Raw genomic sequence first — 22,842 nt, 5'->3', positions numbered from 1 at the left:
AAGTAAGACATTCCCACCCCAAATCTACCAATGATAGTCCTGGAGACAAGTCTGGCTTAGTTAGTAGCTGTTACACATACACACCATTTAGCAACCGTTAATGCAGCATTTAAACAGACACGTGAATCAGTACAAGCAAAAACCCCAGTACCCTCCCCCCTAGATTGTACACACATTATTTAATAACATAATTTTGAAGATATTTCGGCGGTCAACAAGACCGACCAGAATGCCTAGGGGTTCCGGAAAGCTCCTGGTCTACCTGCTTGCCTGCTGCGCTGGGTACACCAGGACTCTTGGGTTCGAGTGAGTTGAAATGACTCGAGTACCTTTGGCTGGCCATTCCTGGTTGGCCCAAACCAAAGTCCAGAGTGGTAGCAGGGTCAGCAGGGCTGCTGCACAGTTCGGTTTGTCCTTCCCCATCTGGGGACACAATTTGGACTTCCGAACTGGGTCCATCTACAGCCACATCCCCATTGTAATGTCTGAAAGAATCCTCAGAGCATGTGAACTGCTCTGTTGGAATGCTGGGTGATGGCTCTTGTGGACCTTCTGGGGAGTCCTCAGTTAGTGACTGTTCCGTAAACCGCCATCACAGCTGATCAATAATGTTGGTGAATAACTCACCCCCCCTTCCAGGACCACCTCATAAGAGAGGGGTCCTGAGACCTTAACAATGTTAGTGGGCATCCACAAAGACCCATGCCTGTAGTTCCTAGCCCACACCCTATCACCCACTTGCAACCCCCATGGAGCCTTTGGGCATGCAGTGTCGGCTGCTACTCGGTCAGGGTGTAACTGGTCCAGTTTTATGATCAGTCTTCTTCCCCAATGAAGTTCTGCAGGGCTTTTGCCCATGACTGGGCATGGCGTAGTGTGCTGGAATAGCAAGAAATCAGCCAGCCTATGGTGCCAATTCATTTTAGTGACTCTTTCATCGTACACACTATGCGTTCTGCCTGCCCATTTGTCGAGGGGTGAAATGGAGATGACATGGCATGCCTTATGAGGTTGGCCCTCAAGAATGCCTGAAATTTGGATACTTGAACTGGGCCCTGTTGTCCGAGACTAAGACGTCCAGCAACCCATGTGTAGCAAAAAGCTTCCTAAGCACTTGGATGGTCCTAGAAGTAGTCATAGTGGGTATAGGAATTACTTCCAACCATTTAGAGTGGCTGTCGACCACTATCAAAAACAGCTGTCCCTGAAAGTGAAGTCAATGTGGATTCTTGACCATGGTGTATGAATCTCCTCCCATCGGTGGACAGGGGCCTGGGGCATCTCTGGTCTGGACTGTTGACATGTGTAACACCCATATATTTGGGCCTCAAATAGCCTTATCTAACCCTGGCCACCAAAGGTAGCTCCGTGCCAGCGCCTTCATCGGGATGATACCCGGATGGCCCTCATGCAGAGACTGGAGCACTCTGTGTCTTAATGAACTGGGGACAATTACCCTGCTTCCCCAAAGGATGCAACCCTGATGAGCTAAAAGCTTATGTCTTCGTGTGAAATAGCTCTGGAACTCTGGCCCTGGGCTATTTTCCAGCCATCCGGTGTGAACCCAGGACAGCACCCTGCTTAAAATTTTGTCTGCTGCTGTTTCTGCAGTGACATCCCCACATGGAGAGCAGATTCTGGCAAATCTTGAATGGACAAGATGCGAACAGCTGGAGCTGGATCTGGCTCTACATGTGCCAATGGCAACCTGCTAAGGCCATCTGCATGGCCCATGTCTTTGCCGGGTTTGTGGATCAGCCTGTAGCTGTAGACTGACATAAAAATGGACCACCTTAACATTCTGGGGGAAAGTATTTGAGGTGTCTGCCTGTCCGTGGTAAATAGTCCCAGCAATGGCTTGTGAATTTGTGGCCGTGCAAATAGTCGTGGAATTTTTTAACCCTGGACACGATGGCCAAGGCCTCTTTGTCAATATGAGCATAATTGTGCTCAGCCAAGGACAAGGTGTAAGCAATAGGGGACTGAGTTCCATCAGCTGAGAAATGGCTTAGTACAGCCCCAACCCCATAAGGGGATGCATCACACACAATACAAACTGGAAAGTTTTCATTAAAGTGTGTGAGCACTGAATTTGAGGACAGTAGTGATTTTACCACCTTAAAACTGTTTTCCTGAACCTCGGTCCACTTCCACGGGGTGTTTTTGTCTAAGAGTAAGTGTAACGGCTCTGCCACTGCGGCCTTGTTAGGCAGGAATGCGTGGTAAAAATTTAGGAGACCCAGGAATGCCTGGAGCTCTCCTTTAGATCTGGGGCTTGGTGCCAGCTGAATTGCCTTTAGCTTGGACTCTGCAGGCTGGATGCCTTCGGCATCAATACAGAACCCCAGAAATTCAGTGGAAGGAACCCCAATTTTGCATTTGTTCTTCCTCAGCTTGACTCCCACTGTGTGAAACCGCTGAAGGACGGATTTGAGCCACCTTGCCAGGACCTCAGTGGACTCTCCGGTGATGAGTACATTGTCAAAATAAGGGCAGACACCTGGAATTCCCTTGAGCATACACTCCATGACTCCCTGGAAGATCCCTGGGGCTACACTAACCCCGAATTGAAGGCACCTGACCTTAAAAGTCCCCCTATGTGTCACAATGGTCTGTGCAGCTGCTATGGCCTCATCCACTGGTAACTGCTAATAGGCCTGTGCCAAATCTAACTTAGCAAACATGCTACCCCCTTGCAGTGATGCCAATATGTGGCTAACAACTGGCACCGGGTATGCGTGCTGCTGCAGTGCCTGGTTAATGGTGCACTTGTAATCAGAACAAATCCTGATCTCCTTGTTGGCCTTAAGTGGCGTAACAATAAGAGTTTCCCACTCACTCCCATCTATGGGCTGTAGTACCCCCTGACTGACCAGCTTTTCCAGCTCTGCATCAGGTTTGTGCTTTAACTCAAAAGGAACACAATGGGGCTTGACCCTAATTGGCGTTATGGAGGGATCAAGCTTAAAGGCTATTGGAGGGCCCTTGTACTCTCCCAGGCTTGTATCAAAAACATCTTCGAATTCCTCACATACTGACGTCAAGTTCACCACTTTTGTCCGGTGAATTCCGGTTACTTGAATGCCCAGTGCATCAAACCAATCAAGCCCGATGAGGCTTGTTCTCTGGCCTTCCACTACAATGACATCGAGGGCCCCTGAAAATCCCTTGAATTTCACTGCCAAAGTGGCCTCGCCCTTGACGGCTACTTGGGAATTCTGGAAGTCTGTTAAAATATCAGACAGCCGAAGTTTGGCCCATCTCTTGCTGTGGCTGCACACAAACCGGAAAGTCTCAATGGAAATAATGGATACAGCTGAACTGGTGTTCAGTTTCATTCTGCAAGGAACACCTTGCAGCTTGACTTGTAGTCGAAGATTTTGTTTGAGGGGGTGGCGAGCTCCCGTGCAGCAGACACTCCTGCAGCTGGACCAGAACCCTATTCTATGCTGCCCTGGGGTCCCGGTACCTCTCCTGAATGACTTGTCTGGTCATTCAGATGGCTGTGATGTGGCCAGATTTCCTGCAGGCCCGACACATGACTGTCCTGAATCTGCAGTCTGCTCATTGATGGCAGCCTCCACAGCCCAAACATCTAAGGAATGGAACTTCCTTGTCAGAGGGTCTCTGTTCCTTGTCTTGGTGTTGTTGAATATTGTCAACTTCGTGGTCAGAGTCGACGTCCTCTTATTGCTCGGCGTCCTTGTGGTGGATGGCTTCTGCGTGTGGTATGCTTTTGGTGGGCCGCAATGCCTTTACAGCCCTGCTGGCAGCTTCGTCTGCCATGACCTCTTTCAAGGCTTCTTGGAGCAAGAGAGTCTCCTTCATGAAAAGTTTTTGTTGGAGCTCTCTACTCCTGAATCCACAGACAAGACAATCTCGAAATCTTTCTTTCAAGTCCGTAAACTGACAAAGATGCAACGCTTGCCTCAATGCTGTGATGAACTCCGTGGCCGTCTCACCGGGTTGTTGTTCTCACTGTTTGAAGGCATGCCTCCATGCTATCACTGACAGCTTCGGTTGAAAATGGTCGCTGAGCCGTTTCTTGAGGTCCGTGTAAGTAACGGACTCCAGCTGTGCAGGTGCAACATTCTCAGCAATGTTGAATGTTGCAGGCCCGCACACACAGAGGAGCATTGCGGCCCTCAGACCATCTTTGGAGACTTGATTTGCCCAGAGGTAGTTCTCCATCCTCGAAATGTAGGACGACCACCTCTCCGGGTGTGTGACATCAAATTCTTCAAGCTTTCCAACCTTCGCCATGGTGAGAAGTTTTTGCGGTTCGTATCTCACATTGCCTAATGCTGCTGGTTTCTTCGTAGGCCCTGGGACTGATCCTCAGGGCGGGGTGGTCTCCAGCATGGCTTGCTAGACAGACTGAGGGGGGGGGAATGCTGTTTCCTACCAGGCTCTGTGCTGGTCTCACCCCCTAGTGACTTCAGGCTCTTATGAAGAAGCAGCCCATCCCACCTTCATCGCCAGTGTTGTGTAGCCAGATCTTGGCAGACAATACATGAAACAGAAGATTCCAAACAGTAACATGCTTTATTGAAGTCAAGCAGAACAGAACTGGAACAGTGGCTGCTGCACAGCTATAAATACGGTTGGCCACTAGGCGGCGGCCAATAGATTTGAAGGAAGCCTTTCCCGCCCCAAATCTACCAATGACAGTCCTGGAGACAACAAGTCTGGCTTAGTCAGTAGCTGTTATACATACACACCATTTAGCAACCGTTAATGCAGCATTTAAACAGACACGTGAATCAGTACAAGCAAAACCCCCAATACATTACATCTTTGAACCTGAAGAACTACCATAAATGTAAGGGGCGGGGTGTTCGACAATCACTGATATTATATTTTTGTTTGTTATACTTCAGTAATAAAAATATTTAAAGAATTGAAAAGATGATAACCAGTGAGTAAACAACAACAAGCTTTATGGATCATGTTAAAATTTAAATTTACTGACAAAGAATTAAAGGGAGATTAGTATAGCTGATGAGAGCTAAATAGCTCAAAATAGCTATACTCATTTCCCTTTAATTCTATGTCAGTAAATTTAAAATTTGACACAGAAATAGTTGGTCGCAGAAGCGACTGCCTATGAAGGCTCCTAGATTGGGGCTGAAAGGCAACAGCAGAAGCAGTATGCTCTGTTCCATATTTGGGCAGACCAGGTTGCTCTGATAGACCAGTCTCATCGGAAAACACTTTAGGGATAAGATACTCATTTCACATTAAGTTAATGCTAGAGGAAGAAGAAAAGTTTGTAAATAAGTAGAATGAAGAATGAAACTTCCTTCCTTCCTTCCTTCCTTCCTTCCTTCCTTCCTTCCTTCCTTCCTTCCTTCCTTCCTTCCTTCCCTCTCTCTCTCTCTCTCTCTCTCTCTCACACACACACACACACACACACACACACACAAACACACACACACACACAGAGAGAGAGAGAGAGAGAGAGAGAGAGAGAGAGAGAGAGAGAGAGAGAGAGAGAGAGAGAGAGAGAGAGAGAGAGAGAGAGAGAAATTAAGTGCAAGCCAACTGATTTAACAGTTTCTTTAGCATAGAATCATTTTTTTATTCCCTTTAAAATTAAAGTTAGGTAGAAACCTAGAAGTCTATTGAATTCACTAGATTTAGAGGATATATTAATTTCTGTTGGATGGAGACTTTGGTCTAAGCTAAATCAGTTTTGGAACTGTCCATTTGTAGCCAAGCCCAGATGTAATCCAAACTTATTAAAGAAATAGTATTTGTTTTACTATGTTCTTGTACTTTAAACCAAAAGCCACACATTCCTGTGCTTTTTACGCACCAGAAAGCAAACAAATAATTTAATATCTTGCAGTAAATCACATTCTTCCTTGACTCAGAAATGACTCACAACATGAAAGCAAGTAAAAGAATCCCAGTTTCACTTTTTTCCCAGAATGAACCCAGTGACTTTGTAGTATTTCAACTAAATACTTCAACTAAAAAGTTCAACATTCTGTTTCTTTCTCATTCTTCTCTATTGCACTCTGCGAATATTGACATTCCCTTCAAATCAATGGAAATAGACACATTCAATAAATCAAAACTTTAATTCTCAATTTCCCACAAAATACTTGTATGCACAGTTCACATTTCCACAGAAATGTTAGCAATTTCTTATGAACCACTTGAGGGATTTATAATTTTATTAGCTATTCATCTGAATCCATCTTTCCAGCAGCTTCATCTTAATAAGAAAGTGAAAGGTTTCATGATGACACATCAAAGGATTGCTCACTTGCCAGAATCTATCCTAATTTCTAAATTTTTATATTGGAACTCTGATGACTCTTTAATAAAGGACTTTTTTTGTATAACCAGTATTTCACAAGGAGTGATTAGTGGTTAATTGCTTGAGTTCTCCTAAGACCACTATGCAATTTCTGGTAGACCATTTAGTGCAGGTTAGTGTCCTCCAAGTGTGGGTTTAATTTCTCAGATGGTCCAATCATTGACCACACAGACCAGAAATTCTGAAGACATCTGGGAGATGGCAAGCCTGGGAACCCTGACCTAGGACTTTCAGATGCTGTAATACTTGCAAACAATCTAAGGGTAGGCAGGTCATAGTCTACAAATACAAGGCACTTCTTAATTAAACAAGAGTTATCTACGGAACATAGATTAACTTATTGCTGGATTGTTTTGAGAACCCGAGTGTGCACTCTTGTTTTTTAAACCCATCACTCATCAATGCATTTCACTTTGTAGAATTGATCAGCCCACTCTTGAAAACATAAGAAGAATGACTGAAGCAATGTTTTCTAATTTACAAAAGGGGAGAAACTTATTTTTGATGCCCGTCGATATGATCATAAAAAGTTAAAAAAACATTTTATTTAATAAACACGTCCAGAGTGTTAGATCCCCAGTGTAATTGTGATGATTAAGTATTTAGTAGTGGTCAATATACAAATAAGTATGAGTCCTGATTGGTCAGCCTATTGTAATTGTGTGCAATGGTAGTCTAGACTGACAACCTGCTATCAAGATAATGCTGACTCTTTGTGACCACATTAATTCATTTTCTCCAAGATGATCTCTTTCCCATCCTATCCTTCAGATCTTCCATGGTGAACTCATCACCACCATAACTGAGTCCGTCTGACTTTTCTGTTGGTCATCCCTCTCTCTCAATGGTAATATTCTTTGAAAAAAATGGAATATGGCAAAATATCTAAATATAGTTGATCTTATACATTTGGAAAATTAGATTCCATTGCTTGTTCCCAAAGATCCTCTGAATAAAAATAAAAATGGGTCTTGTTGTTTTTCATCCTTCAAACTATCCAGGAAAATATATACTGCTCAAAAAAATAAATAAAGGGAACACTTAAACAACACAATGTACTGTATTTAATAGTAGGATGTCTTATTTTCTGTTCCCTTTATTTTTTTGAGCAGTATATAATATTTGCCAGTTGTGCAACATTTCTTATTGGGCTGGAAAGTCTAACATGCTCCTTGATTTAGCCCTTAATGATTAAAAATGCTCTTTGTGTTATGCCAGCTTCTTGTACATTCATTATGGGTGAGGTTGTTTTTGTCTGCCAACAACTGTTTAATAATAGGCTTAAGGTGGTCAATTAGTGGAGAGAAATCAAGCAGCATGCTTTTGTAATGAATTGCAAGATAACTCATGCCAAGCTCTGGGCTTTTTGGAGTGCCCTTTGGAAGGTTCAACTCCTGTTCTTTCAAATTTAGAGAATGGATTTATATAACAGGTACTGTTTAATGATTCTGCAGGGCCTCCAAAGAGAAGGGGGACTGTACAGGAAAAAGAAGATGGATTGCAAGAAGTGAAGAATTGTAGAAGATGACCAAAAGTTTATCATTTTGTGTTGGTTGCAGTCATGGAACACAATATAGGAAAACCAACCTTGCACATCATTCAATACTTTGTTTTGAATAAGATTGTTGGTCAGACCTGCTCTGGGAGATCTTCATACACTCACATACACACAAAATTGCCTTCAACCTTTGGGTCCACGTGTACCATTCTCAAGATAAAAAGGATAAATAGGTAGCAAAGATTCTCTACTTCACTCAACCTGTGCTCTCCCTCTGTGACACAACATGTGAGCAGATAGCAAGCAAAAAGAAATAGTAAATAGTAAGCAGAAAGAGGATTCTAATGGCCAACAAGGAGCCCCTACTAAACATATTCTATATGAAGGTAGTCCTTGCTCACCAACCACATATTCAGCTTTCTGTTCAAAGTCATTGAAAAAGGAGGTTTATGCCAAGTCCTTGAAGTTGCATCCATCTCAGGGTCCCCACAGTCACACAGTCATGATTTGGGTGCTTAGCAACTGATGCTCATTTACAATGGTGCAACATCCCACAGTTCATCTGCAAGCTTCACAACTGGCTTCTAACAAGCAAAATGGATGGGAAAGCCAGCAAGTCACAGTCATGTAATATTGTGTTTATCAACCTGGGGTGGTTCACTGAATGACAGCAACTGCAATTGATGCCATAAGTCAGTACGGTTTCACTTAACAAATGCACTTAAGCACTTAGCGATAAGGTTGCTGGTCCCAGTTCAGTCAGTAAGTGAGGATTATCTGTATTGCCTATATTGATTGGTGGTGGCACTTCAGTATCTTAAGCAAGAGGATTTTCTGGTCCCTCGTATCATTGAAACTGAAATCTTTTGCATTGGCTTTAGGTTGGTGCATTTAGGTCCTTCAGTACCCATGGCTATAAAGTTTGTATGCTACTGAACAAAAAAAGGGGAAAGGTAGTTAAAAATATCTAATCCAGGTTTTTAAAGAAGATAGCTCAGGTAAGAATTTGTAACAAGTCACCTGCTTGAGAGGGTCCATCTGTACCTCATTGGTCTTATGCATGTCCATTTGATTATATTCTGTCTTTTGCTTCCATTGTCAGATCTGCTCAGAAGTAAAGGAAAAAATTAAAAAAAAAAGACTGCTGCACTCAAGTTTATGTCTTTGCTAATAAGTTTCAAGGAGCATATAAATATCTACAACAACCAGGAACAGCAAGAATGGACGCGGTGGCTCAGTGGGTTAGGACGCTGAGCTTGTCAATCAGATGGTCAGCAGTTTGGCGGGTCAAATCCCTAGTGCCGCGTAACAGAGTGACCGCCTGTTACTCGTCCCAGCTTCTGCCAACCTAGCAGTTCGAAAGCACATAAAAATGCAAGTAGAAAAATAGGGACCACTATGGTGGGAAGGTAACAGCGTTCCGTGCGCCTTTGGCGTCTAGTCATGCCGGCCACATGACCACGGAGATGTCCTTGGACAAGCGCTGGCTCTTCGGCTTTGAAACGGAGATGAGCACCGGCCCCTAGAGTCAGAAATGACTAGCACGCATGTGCGGGGGAACCTTTACCTTTACCTTTTAAAGGGAAAAAATAAAAAAAAGACTGCTGCACTCAAGTTTATGTCTTTGCTAATAAGTTTCAAGGAGCATATAAATATCTACAACAACCAGGAACAGCAAGAATGGATTTGGAGGCTAAAAGACTTGAGGGTTTAATTCATTTTATTAAATGTATAGGCTGCCTGAACCTTCCATGACTCTAGTCAAGTTTGTCAGTGGCTCACTTGATTGCAGGTCAGCCTTACAATGTCCAAATGTTAGAGGCTAAATAGCTGTCAAATCAATCAAATCTTTAAGTATCAATTTCCCATAAAATACTTGTATGCACAGTTCACATTTCCACAGAAACTTTAGCAATTTCTTATGAGCCACTTGAGGGATTTATAATTTTATTAGCTATTCATCTGAATCCATCTCTTCAGCAGCTTCACCCTAATACAGTAAGAAAGTGAAATGTTTCATGATCACCAATTAAAAGATTGCTCACTTATCAGACTCTATCCTAATCTTCTTAAATTTGTATAAGAACTCTGATAACTCTTTAATAAAGGACTTTTTTTGTATAGCCAGCATTTCACAAGGAGTGATTAGTGGTTAATTGCTTGAGTTCTCCTAAGACCACTATGCAATTTCTGGTAGACCATTTAGTGCAGGTTAGTGTCCTCCAAGTGTGGGTTTAATTTCTCAGATGGTCCAATCATTGACCACACAAACCAGAAATTCTGAAGACATCTGGGAGATGGCAAGCTTGGGAAGCCTGACCTCAGACTTTCAGATGCTGCAATACTTGCAAACAATCTAAGGGTAGGCAGGTCATAGTCTAAAAATACAAGGCACTTCTTAACTAAACAAGAGTTATCTACTGCACATACAATTAATTTCTCGTTGGATTGTTTTGAGAACCTGAGTGTGCACTCTTGTTTTTTAAACCCATCACTCATCAATGCATTTCACTTTGTAGAATTGATCAGCCCACTCTTGAAAACATAAGAAGAATGACTGAATTAATCTTTTCTAATTTATAAATGGAGAGAAACCTATTTTTTGATGCCCTGGTCACCTGCTTGAGAGGGTCCATCTCTGCCTCACTGGTCTTATGGATGCCCATTTGATTATATTCTGTCTTTTGATTCCATTGTCAGATTTGCCCAGAAGTAAAGGGAAAGATTAAAAAAAATGACTGCTGCACTCAGGTTTATGTCATTGCTAATTAGTTTCAAGGAACATGTAAATATCTACAACACCCAGGAACAGCAAGAATGGATTTGGTGGGTTTTATTTGTTTTATAAAATGTACAAGCTGCCTGACTCTTCCATGACTCTAAGCAGGTTATCAGTGGCCCACTTGATTGCCCAAAAGTTGGAGACTAAATAGCTACAGGTGCAGCATGCCAATTTTTTAGACCATACTGAATGCTTTTGCCAAAAAGGTTCATTCAGACTTTGTCTGGCATGAGAAATCGTACAATAAATTATGGTCAGGACAAAACATTAATATTTCATGTATACTTCAATGAAAATGAAATATAGTCCATATCTAATGAGAAGAACCAGTTCTTTACTTGAGTGCCTATTTAGTTGCTTGAGGCAATGATATACAAGTAGAAACTTTCATTCTTTGTGCTTTTGTTATACGCAGATCCTGGAGTAGGAGAAAAAAAAATAATGTTCTTGGCAAGGATGGGGGAACTAGATGAAGTCAAGACAATGGATAAATGAATGGATGGGCTTATGAATCTCACTGGAATAACTCTGGAAAAGTAGGATGTTTCTGGGGACTGATTTGGATGATAGATATTTGTCCATATGGTCCACCAAGAGTCACCCAACTTAATATCAGCTAATTCATTATATCAAGACAGATATTTAATACATGTTTTCTCTCTATGATTACAAGTTTTGGGAGTATTTGGGTGTTGCTTCCATTGTTTTGAGGAAAGTATGCTGATCTGGGACTTCAGTTTTCCTTTTTTTAGATTGAAGCTCCATGTTTCTCAAGGACTTAATCATCCCTGAGGCTGAGAGGAGAGTAATGTGTGACACGTATGCTTCTTGCATAGAGACACTTTGTACAAATGATGGCCAGATGGCTTAGATATTACATCGTATATTTGTCTGGAATTTCTGACCAACTAGTGACCCAAAAAAGGATGTAGAAGGACTCTAAAAGTTCATGTCTTTATACTTATGATTTATATCCTTGTACCTCTGTACCAGGATATCAGTCATAATATACTACTTCTGCTACAACCAGAACTCCAATTTAACCTATAGTGAAACTCTTAATTCCACTGTTTTATCTGATTGGCATTTTCAGACTTCTTTTTAAAAAAAATATGTTTATATTTTATATAAATTTTTATATTTATTAGAAAGGTTTGAAATGGACTTCTGCCAATTTGACATAGATGATCCATCAATCGGATGCTTATGATGTGACATACTCCATCTGCCCTACTTTTATCCATGTTAGCCTCTTTAATTTAGCAGTTTAATGCCAAGATGTTCCAACCTGTCAGCAGGCACATGTCCAAGAACATAAGTTTCCCAGATAAAAATCCACATTTCTTTCTTCTTCTGACTATTCCTTCAAGCAATCATTTTAGATTTCATCAGTAAAATTATCTTTGGTAGAAGTGCTGTGATCACTAGAGCTGACAAACCAATTGGATTCCTGAAGTTGATCATACATATTCAGTTCTCCAGATCTACCTACAAAGGACCTGCAGGCCAAATATATCTGTCAGAGAATATGTTTATATATTTATCAGGAAATGAATGGGGGAGAGAAGGAGGAGGAGGAGGTCAATCCATGTACTGTTATATAATCTTCTCATTGTGCAATAATGCAATGAAGCATGTGTCATTTTAACACAATCATAGCTTATTTCAAATAGCTATGGCATGAAGTGGGAATAGGTGGCTGTTTGTTCTGTTTGACTACAAGCCTTCATATTTTACCAGCTATGTGCACCCTGATAAAGCTTGGGTATGCCTATAAAATTGTAATTTTTATGTGACAAGAGGAGGAGGAGGACAAGAGGTAGAGGAGATTATACATGTGGAAAGCTATCATCTGAGCCCTATTTCATTTTTATTAATGCATAGTGATCAATGTGTATGACTGTTATGAGAGACAGTGAGTGAGAGAGGCAGATGTCTATATTATTCACTCAGACACAGAGGTTTACTGGGGTGACTTTGAGCCACTCTCCCTCATCACTACCTACTTTACAGGGTTGTTGTGAGAGAAATTGGGACATGGAGGCATTATATATGCCACCTTTCCTTTCTGAATGAAAGATGGGATGTCAAAACTCTAAATAAAAATCAATTTAGTTGCATCCTTTCTTTGTTCTGCTCTGCCTAGTCTTTGGAAAATGGCTCTGATCATGCCTTTTAAGGAACCAAAAGTAGCCCTAGATCAGGGGTAGGCAACCTTGGCTCTTTTATGACTCGTGGACTTCAATCTTCAGAATTCAATCTTCAATCTTCAGAATCTTCAGCTGGCTCAGGAATTCTGGGAGTTGAAGTCCATGAGTCATAAAAGAGCCAAGGTTGCCTACCCCTGACCTAGGTCTATCTTTTTTGAAAGAAAGAAAAAATCCCTGTTTCAAATGTCATTAGAGAAATTGAAGAGAAAGAGCATCCTTTTCCTGTTCTTTGACCATCTTGAGTAATTGAACAAAATTGAGGCTTGATCTGTTCATTATTCTTCTTCAGGTGAACTTTAAAACATTGGCCATAATGTAGAAAGTTGAAACTATTGAATAATATTTGTATTATCTCCTAATAACTTAAGGAGATACCAGTTTTGTTGGCTGGTTTCTTCTCATGCAAGTGTTGGCTCTAGCTACTTAGCACTGGGGTAGATATACTCATCACCTGCTCAAAGGAAGATGCTTCCATATTTCAGATTTTCAGATAACGGGTTCTTGGACAGAATCCTAGTGAATTCTGGGTAAATTTAATTTCTGAGAAGGGAGCCATTCTTCCAATTGTCAGGACAGGGAAATTAAATAAGGAGAGTGCATGTGTAATCAAAACAACTTGACACAGATTGGTTACCTATTAATATTCTTTAAACTACCTCTCCCTCCTGATTGTATTAATACTCAAGGCTGTTAGAAATTTCTAAAACAACAGTGTCTTCTTTCCTCTTGCATATTCAAAACATACAGGGACGAGGTTCTGTTTTTGCTTTTTGTTGCTTGGAGTATTTTACTCCGATGAAGAACTTGAGAAGCCTGCTCATACCAGTATTTTTATGGCTGAACCTAACAAAACAGAGGTAGCATCTAACCAATCTCGCAGAAACTCTAAACAAAGCCCTGAATAATCCTGGTTAATATTTGGGTGGGAAGCTAGATTTCCTGGATCTCAATGGACAACACTGAGAACTCAAAACATTAATTCCAGGAAGAGAAACAGCTATTGCTTTTGTGTTGCTGACAAGAAAATAATCGGCACCTGCCCATGAATTCACCAGGAACTATGGTGGACTTGAAAAAGACTTTGTAATTTTTCTTTTACAAAGGAACCTGCAGCCCTGTTACAGAACAAGATAATTTAGATATTAATTCTTCAGGACTGATTTAGGAGCTCCTGGAGAATCAAATTATGTCCCTTTCAGAGATGTCATGTTGTTCTTGTTATAGGGCAGTTGGTCCTCTTGGCCTGTGGTTAGCACTATAACCTGGTTAAAAACTCCCAGTGTCCCTCAGTGTTGGCTTTCTACCTGCAAGTTCTAGCTCAGCCATGGAACTATTTGTGTTTGAATAATATAACAAGGTGCCCCTAAGGTAAACAAAATTAATAGCAGGGGTGTCAAACTTGCAATATCACATGATGTGTCACAACATATCGCAGCTTTTTTCCCCATTGCTGGCAATGGGGTGGGCGCGGGACGGCAGTTTGACAACCCTGGTCAAAGGGCTTCAGTGCATTGGAATACAAGGCATCATGGGCATTCTATTAAAGCAAGGTATTTTTAACCACAAGTTTTGCTTAGGGAGTCATACAGCAGCTACATCTGCAGGGGACAGGTTTTCTATTTCTGTAGTAAAGCATATTTTATTTCTGGAGAGAGCCAGTACAATATTGTGTAGCAGTAAAGATGCTGGCCTAGAAACCAGGATACTGGGAGTTCTAGTCCTGCGTAGGTATGAAAGCTAGCTGGGTAACTTTGGGCCAGTCACTCTCTCTTAGCCACCCAATCCCACAGGGTTGTTTTGGGGGAAATAGCGGGAGAAAGAGTATACATAGTCCTCAACTTACAACTTATAAACAATTAGGTTGGTCACATGACTGACCTGCTTTATGATCATGATGGTCAGGTTCCATTATGGTCATAACCTAAGGACTATCTGTATTATATACATTTGCTGTCTTGGGTTATTTATAAAAATAATGAAGGCAAGATTTAAAAAATCCAACTAACTAACTAACTAATTAACTAACTAACTAACTAACTAAGCAGGACCACCTGCTGCCGGCGTCAACTCCCCTCCGCCCCGTGCGTTCCCACAGAGAGGGCCTCCTCAGGGTGCCTCCAGTCAGAGAATGTCGGCTGGTGGCCCCCAGGGGGAGGGCCTTCTCTGTGGGCGCTCCGGCTTTGTGGAACCAGCTGCCGGTTGAGCTCCGGATGGCACCGGATCTCCGCTCCTTCCGGCGCGGGTTAAAGACCCATTTATTTGAACAAGCTGGCCTGGCCTGATGGGGAATCACTTAGGGTTTTAATATTTATATATATATATTATTGTTTTTATTGTGGGCAATAATTTAATTCTTTTTTAACTTTTGTACTTTTGTAGTTTTAAGATATGCCCTGTTCACCGCCCTGAGTCCTTCGGGAGAAGGGCGGTATAAAAATTTAATTAAATAAATAAATAATAAATAACACAATTGGCAACTGTTGAATTGCCTCCCATTCCTCCATGCATCCACATATCTTATCTTCTATTCACTTTTAGTGAACCCAAATAAGTTGAATGTGATTTTGCAATTTATTGTAATACTATAATCATGCTAACTATAATCTTGATAGATTTTGCTGAATCAGATCTCTGAATGCGATTCTGTGCACTCAATGCCCTGTTGTAGTCTTTGGTGCTTTTGAAGGAGAGGGATGTTTATTTTATTATCATTTGTGCCAACTGACACAGAGTTTGGTTTTCCCTCTTTGCTTCTCAGGAGACTGCCTTTGGAAAATAGGAATGACATAAACAGACATTTGAGTTCAGTTTCATAACAGTGTTTGAAAAGGATGGCTTCCAAGTCTTGTAGTCTGGAATTCATCAGAAAGTCATCTATCTGATTCGAATGAACACACTGAAGTCAAACACCACCCCCAGTCTCCATCCAAGCATCCTGTTGCAGGCCGGTCTTTTGAGATACGATCTTTCTGGTAATGGCGTAAATCTATTACAGCATTGTTTGGCTAAAGTTGTTACAGGGAAGAAGAGGGAAGGAAGGACCTCTTGAAGATGCCTGACTCTGAACATGAGTGGGTTGGCTTTGTGAACATTAGTCTTACATCTCTCAGTCCAATCAAAACAAATTGCCAAGGTTTTTCTTTTTCTTTACTGGAAGGGGGTTGAGTTCACAAAAAATTGAGATATGGAGATTGTGCTAACCAGAGACCACAAGGACTAACTGCCCTGTGTAAAGAACAACATGGGTATCTTCTCTGAGGGTGCATAATTGATTCTTCTGGAGCACTTAAATCAGTCATAAAGAATTAACGACGACAACAACAACAACAATAATAATAAAGTTGGAAGGGACCTTGGAGGTCATCTAGTCCAACCCCCTGCCATTTAAATTGACTTGTTTCCCTGTTCACTCCCCACTTCACATTCTCACAGTATGTTTAGCTATTATGGACCTAGTAGCTCCATTTGTATATTAATTTTGGCTTGATCTTAATATTTTAACAGATCTTAATATCTTTAGTATTTTGTAGGAACGCAGGCTGTTTGATTAGTTTGTGATTCAAGGAATTGTACAAATTCAAACTCTCTGGATCATTTCTATTAAAGATTGTAGTGCCAATAAAGGAGAATATTTGTAGTTCAGGGTAGAAATGAGAGGTCCTTGATGCTCTCTGAGCCTGGTTATTTTCTTACAGAGGTTTCATTACCCAAACTAGGTAATGTCATCAGTGCAAGCAAGAAAACAACCAAACTCAGAGAGCATCAAGGACCCCCTAATATTGTAGGGCTAACTAGAGGCCATCATGGCCTGAGAAGTATTGAGTAAATATTTGGTTAAAGATGTTCCTAGAAAGTAGATGATTAGGACACGGGGAAATATCACAGGAAAAAAAATACTGATTTTATTTGGGGCATTTAGTGCTTTAGTCAACAAAATTAGGAAATCAATTTGACCTTTTAGCTGAGTGCTGGAGTGGGCAATGTTAAAAGGAATTAAACCAAAACTGAGTACCTTTGAAACAAGGATCAGCATGGTTGGTAAAATTACTGCTTATCCAGAAATTTACTTACTTACTTACTTATTTTTCCTATTTCTTAACCACCCATCTCTGTCAGAAATGCATATGAATTTGTATCAAAGTACATTGTGTGAGTAAAGTGTACCAAAGAATATTCTGTAATATGTTATTATTTGGATAGAAAGAAAAAATAATAAAATAAAATGAAACTGAGATACTAAAACAAAACTATATACTAAAAAAGAAACCATGCTTCTTTTTAATATAATGCACATTCCATCTTGGAGATTCACCTCCTTATGCTTCTGTCAGCCCATTTTACTTTTGTCTTTTTTTCTCAGCAAAGAGGTACACTTCTCAAAAAATATTTGTTTAAAACTAATCCCTCTTTTCCTATTAAGAATCCCAGATGGTCCTGGTGGATTCTTAAGAATAAAGATGATGCTAGATATTCAGTGGTTGGCAACTTTCAAAAAAGGGGACTTCCTTTGCCTTATTTAATTTTCCAGCTCCTGGGATCTATCATTTCTGGACATTATTAGTATATTGAATTTTAAAGAATAATTGGAAATCAGATTTTCAAATGCAGATAAACAAACCAAAAACAAAGCTAGGTATTTCTTACACTGAGATTTTTAATTTTTAATTTAATCATCCTAGCAATAATTATGACAAAATTTATGGTGAAAAACAGGAGGAGGAGGAGGAGGAGGAGGAGGAGGAGGAGGAGGAGGAGGAGGAGAAGAAGAAGAAGAAGAAGAAGAAGAAGAAGAAGAAGAAGAAGAAGAAGAAGAAGAAGAAGAAGAAGAAGAAGAAGAAGAAGAAGAAGAAGAAGAAGAAGAAGAAGAAGAAGAAGAAGAAGCCGCCATCAGGTTATTGCTGATGACCACATAGTTAGATTTTCTCCATGATAATCTACCCTTAACCTGATCTTTCAATTCTTCCAATGTGCACCCATCACCACTGTAACTGATTCAATCCATGTTGTTGCTGTTGCCCTTTTCTTCTGTTTCCTTCCACCTTTCCCATCATGAGACCCTTCCTGAGAGAGCTAGTTCTTCACATAATGCATCTGAAGTAGGACAATTTAAGTCTGGTCATTTGTGCTTCAAGTGAGAACTCTGGGTTGATTTGTTCAATGATACATTTGTTTGTTATTTTGACAGACTCACATGCCTTTATTTTCAGCACCAAAACCTATTCTTCTCTCTCTTCCCCTGCCCACTTGTGGTAGGCTTTCTCAGAAATGCTATTGGACATGCATCCACAGGAACCTTTATTTGATATCCATGATTACATGAACATAGTGCATCCAGATTTGGGACTTTAAAGTTAATGTTGTAAGGCTATAGGTCTGGGAACTACTTCCCACTCAAATCAGCTAAAGTTGGAATGTTGACAAAAATAAGTCATGACTAGTGAGAAGCAAGAGACAAGTGGAGACCTTATCTGGGGTTACCAGGAAAATGCTGTTTCAGAAACTAAGCTTTAAGGGCAAAGTATTCTACTGATTATTTACTATCAAGTTGGCATTGACTTTTAGTGATTCCATAGTTAGATACTGGAGATTTCTCCATGATGGTCTGTCCCTATCAGTCACAAAGAATGTCCTGTTTGACTTCTCATATTCTCCAGTTGTATTGCTCAAATAATACTTTAATGCCCTATTAATTGTCCTTTGGCCTAACCAGCTAAGCTGCTGTAAGGTGGTTTTAAAATCAACTTATGCCTATATTTGCAGATGATCAAGTGGAAGTGCCAACTATTGCAACAGAAGTGGTCATCTTGCTTGGTAAGTAAAAAAGTTATAAATAGATCCAAAGGTATAAAAGGTTCAACTCTGCGGAGGTTCAATCTCACTATGAGGATCAAAGGTGAGAAAGTATGGTGAATATTTAAAATGCTTCAGGCTGTAATTCTACCCAGATAAGTTCTAACTACTGTATGTTAATGAGCATAGCTCGTGTATGTGTGCGTGTTTCTTGTGTGTCTGTGAGGGGTGGGGGGCAGAGAAAGCCTACTATTCCAGTATTTGAGGGTCTGCCACAAAGAAGAGGGGGTCACGTTAGTCACCAAAGCACCAGAGGGCAGGACAAGAAACAATGGTTGGAAACTGATCAAAGAGAGAAGCAACCTGGAATTAAGGAGAAACTTCCTGACAGTGAGGACAATTAACCATGGGAATAGCTTTGCCTTCAGAAATCATGGGTGCTCCATTACTGGAGATTTTTTAAAAGAGGCTAGACAGTCACTTGTCTGAGATGGTATAGGTTCTCCTGCTTGAGCAGGGGGCTGGACTAGAAGACCTCCAAGGTCCCTTCCAGCTCTATTCTATTCTATGTCAGGAAAGATTGATTCTCCAGTAAAAATCTAAGTGGCTTTTTAAAAATTTGGTATTCAAGATTCGGTATTCATTTAAGTTGCCTGGTAGGAATTTTCTTTTATGAAGTCATTTAGAAGACAAGGGTTGCACATAATATGGACTGGAATAACATACAAATCTATTATTACTGGGAGGAGAAAGATTAGGTCTTCTCATAAAAGCTTATGGAAGAGGTAGCACTATCACTATCTTTTTAAAATTGTCCTAAATCATTATTTTAAATAAAAGTAAATATCAGGCATATTTACAGGAGTGCCTGTGGATTCCATTAGGATGGAAGAAACATTCTTGGCCACTAGATTGGCTTCTAATAAATCTTTGGGGCATGGCCATGACCACTATGGTAGCCATTTTTCATAGAGTCAACCAACAAGTGAGTTTGTGAATACAATCCAGCACATCCTCTCAAAATTCCATAGATTGCTTATGTGTGGTTCATGTTTCTGTAGTCATACCTAACCATCACACTGAATATTAGGCAAGAATATACTGCAACATTTTGTAGAATCACCAACTTGGAAGTAGCCATTAAAGCCATCACATCCAGCTGCCTCAATATAAGAATTCAAATGAAAACATCATTGACAGAAGGCTATCCAGTGTCTGCTTGTTCCTCTGTCAAACTATTTTTCCTTTCAGAAAACTTATTTTATATATCGCCAACATTCGGTTGGAATCTGCTTTCCCGTAACTTAAATTTATTGTTCCATGTCCTATACTCCAGATTTTTTTTTTACAACCATGTAATCCCTTTTATTGGGGTGGAATCAGGGTGACTGAATGGAGCTAAGCGTTTATTAGCCAGATACCCCTCCTGATGCCTACATGGAGTTTGCAGCAGATATTTTCTCTTTTCACCCTGATAGAGAAACATCTGTCAGTGCCAAGGATTGAACTCTCAATCTTTTGAGTGAGAGGCAAGTGTCTTCATCTCTAGGTTACAGTGCCACTTGTCCTATACTCCAGAATAAAAGAGAATTATTTTCTGAGTAACATTCTTTCAGGAATTTGAAGACTGCTATTATAACCCTAGAGGACAGGAAGGCCTGGAGGAATGTTGTCCATAGGGTCGCGATGGGTCGGACACGACTTCGCAGCTAACAACAACAACAACATTATAACCCTTGCTCCTTCAAATTATTTTTATCTTTGATTCCTGATCATGCTTGTTGCCTTTTCCAAACTTGTTCCTGTGTTCCAAAAATGTGATGTCCAGAAATGGTCAGAACGCTCAAGGTGGAATCTAATCAAAGCTAAGTCAATAGGCATTTTATGAGTATTAAACTTTAGCTGAGATACCTATCTGCTAGTAATTCTTTGTCTGATTATGCATCCTCTTAGAGACATGTGAATGAAAAGTTGTATAAGTTATGCTTTAAAAAAGATGTCCTTGTATCACATAGAATAACAGAGTTGGAAGGGAACTTGGAGATCTTCTAGGCCAAACCCCTACTCAAGCAGGAGACCCTGTACCATTTCAGACAAATGGTTGTCCAGTCTCTTTTTGAGTCTCCACTTACGGAATACCCAAAACTTCTGAAGGCAAGCTATTCTATTGTTTGATTGCTCTAGCTGTTAGGAATTTTCTCCTTAATTCTAGGTTGCTTCTCTCCTTGAATGATTTTGTCATGACCTCCTCATAGTTAACTAGGATAAAGCATTAAAAAAAAAGTATTTTTCTTTTATTGTAAATACATCTGAACAGGCCCTCTTTACAGTATTTTTGAGGTCTTCCCTAACCTCAGCTCACTTTAATGTTGCATTAAACACTTATCTTATTCCTCTCTAATTAAAAATCCTACTGATAGTGTTAGCTTTGCACACTTTTGAGACTAGGTTTGCCTACGAACTCAACAGGGGATCATGGGGCGAATCATTTTTGTTTAGCTACCTATGACTTATACATGAATTGGCTAGTAGATGAAAGAAGAATATATTTATTGGTAAGGATCCACATTCAGCGTGTAATATTTCAGGGGCGAAATATATGGGAAAACCATAACCTGAATCTGGAAAGTGAACTGCTCTTCCACGGAGAAGCATATCAAACTGAACAAGCCATCTTCGACTTACAGCCATTCATTTAGCGACCATTCAAAGTTACAACAGCAGTGCAAAAGGTGATTTACAACCAGTCCTTGCACTTACGATTGTCACAGCATTCCCACAGCATGTGATGAAAATTTGGATGCTTAACAACCAGCATGAATTTAAGACGTTGCAGCATCCCAGGTCATGAGATTATTTTCTGATTCCAATTCTGATCTGGAAACAGTTATTTATTAGTTACCGGTAGTTAGTTATTAGTTCAATTGTATGAAATGGAAAAAGAGTTTTATTTTTTGGGGGGAGGGGTTGTATTTGTGTTATGACGACTGTTTGATTTTTCAAATGAGATTTGGATTTGTGAAAGATGTTTAAGGGAAACTATTTTTAAAGAAATTGCAACATCATAATTCTGTACAAAGCTTGTATCCAGTGCAAAGCCATTTTGAATAGACAAAGGTATCACAACTACAAGCAATTTCTATTAAAAATCTTTATAAAGTGTACTAATCTTGAAGAAGATACTCGACACGGATTACGTTCAATGCAAATAAAAAAAAATCACATCCACAAATTCTTTTTATTACAAAATTCTCAGAAGAGTGGATTTAAATATCAATGATGAAATGGACGTTAAAATTTGTTTTAAAAAAAAACAAAGAAAAAAATAAGCTATGACAACTCTTCAAAATATAGAGGTATTATTAAAAACACATTTACTTTTTTTAAAAAAAACCAAATACAATTAAAAACACGTAAAAACAAAATAATAAAGAAACTTTATCAAAACGAATTAAAAAAAATACCTGGGAACTATAACCCTTATATTCTATGGAATTCTGTAAGGCTGATGTTCCAGTCTGCATAAATTGTGACATATCAGTGTGAATTTGGAAACTCAAGCGGAGCCCTGCTGGACCAGGCTGATTGTCTAATCAGAGCAGCATCCTATTTCCAACAGTGGCAGCTCACAGACACGAAAGTCGGGTGCAGCATGAATCACAACTTGTTGCTCTCAGTTCAGAGATGGAGAACCTGCCAGGTGCTTCTATAACATTGTACCGAAGAAATTGTTTACTCTTCTTTTAAAGGCAGTTAAGAGACCAAGATCATATCTGGCAAGTCCAAGCCATATTGCTGGTTGTGGCAAAGGTAAAGATAGCAGTCCATCTTCCTCTGCTGCCCTCCATACATGAAAGCTGACAGATAGCTTAAAGGTGGAGGAGAGCTTGTGGGGAGAGTCTACATTGGAGAGAAGGAAATGGCTATTGTTCCCCACAGTATCGGCCATTTGAGGAAGTTGCATCAATTTACAGTACCTAATGATGGCCTCATTTCTTCAGTTAGCCAAAGGAAAAAGTTACAGGACCTCGTTGGACTGTTACAAATAAATTAGGAGCTGGATTTGACTTGGCGAGAAATAAATTGTACTGGTCTGCTTGTATGATCTTATTCACCTCATGTAGGGAGTCATCAAGTGCACAACTCATTGTGTCCCAGCAGAAGTTATTTGTTCTGTTCTCCAAAGCATGCATCACCTTGAAGGGCTCATAACAATTTGGGTGGTCTGCATTCT

Source organism: Vipera berus (genome assembly GCF_964194415.1).
Source record: "Vipera berus genome assembly, chromosome: 3".
NCBI classification, from domain to species: domain Eukaryota; kingdom Metazoa; phylum Chordata; class Lepidosauria; order Squamata; family Viperidae; genus Vipera; species Vipera berus.
Note: the sequence above shows the minus strand (reverse complement) of the source record.